The sequence below is a fragment of the Pantherophis guttatus genome, chromosome 1 (assembly GCF_059756535.1).
Source record: "Pantherophis guttatus breed Tessera chromosome 1, ASM5975653v1, whole genome shotgun sequence".
NCBI lineage: Eukaryota > Metazoa > Chordata > Lepidosauria > Squamata > Colubridae > Pantherophis > Pantherophis guttatus.
Genome location: NC_142063.1, coordinates 96,904,413 through 96,905,543, shown reverse-complemented (window position 1 = coordinate 96,905,543; position 1,131 = coordinate 96,904,413). Strand labels below are relative to the sequence as shown.

Here is a 1,131-nt window from a genome sequence, read left to right as displayed (position 1 = left end):
TCGAGGTAGGTAAAATGAGGACCCGGATTCTGGGGGCAATAAACTGACTTTGTATAAAACAGAACACTGCTTGGGGGGGCTGAAAGCCCTACTAAGCAGGTACATACAAAAGTATAAAGGCTATTGCTTAACGCATTGTATGCCGCTCTGAGTCTCCGGAGAAGGGCGGCATATAAATTGAACCAATAAATAATTAAATAAATAATAAATTGAGTTTCTCAGTAATACTAAGCAGCCATACTTACAGCATAGCAGGACATCAGTCACAGCTATATGTGTATATTACCTGTTAAGGAAGCACCACAAAGACAGCAGCAAACTGTAAAACCAAGGAACTCCAAGCAGCATTGGAATATGTGTGTGTGTTTTGTTTGCAGGCAGAGACAACATCATATTGTTTCAATTCTAAAACATAATCTATCTGGGGAGCTCAAATTCTAGTTGCCACCTAGATCTACTCTTATTTTTTTATTTTTTATTTTTTAATGATAAAAACTTAACAGCTTTTATTGATACATGTAACAATCATTTAAGCATCAGCAATAGTAACTTCAACTTCCACCCCAGGCTCAATGCTGATAGAAGTTATCTGTTTGACAATCTCTGAAGGACTGTGTAAATCAATGAGGCACTTATGTATACGCATTTGGAAACAATCCCAAATTTTGGAACCATCACCACATGGTGTTTTTCTCGTAGTGATTTGCAGTCTTAGTAGGCATGCAAACATGCCTTTCACTTTTAGATTTTTTTCTTTAGCACCTCTGATGAGATCTGCACAAACCTTTTCAAGAGACTTCACATTGCGACTTGTCAAAGTAATTCTGATTTGATAAATTGCTACTTCTTGTTCCACAGGGGCCTTCCCAGTATCTTTAAATGCCATAGTTGCCGTGAAGCCTTCCTGACCGACTTAATCCCGGCCGAAGTGAACAGGGAACAGCGGTGAGTCAGGAAACAAAGAAGGAACCACAGCACAGACAACTGCCCACCTAGATCTACTCTTATTGTGATACTCAGTGAATCTTATTTTTGCCACTTCATTCATCATTGTGTCCACTCTTATAAGAGACAACAGCAGAATGTTGACAGGAAGGTTGTGGCCAAATCAGCCTAGAAAGCCAAATAAGC

The 1,131-nt window shown here is 39.3% G+C and overlaps 1 pseudogene; it reads right to left on the bottom strand.

Moving 5' to 3' along the window:
- Positions 1 to 460: 460 nt before the first annotated feature.
- Positions 461 to 931, bottom strand: LOC117666075 (small ribosomal subunit protein uS10 pseudogene; annotated as a pseudogene).
- Between the last annotated feature and the right edge of the window lie 200 nt (positions 932 to 1,131).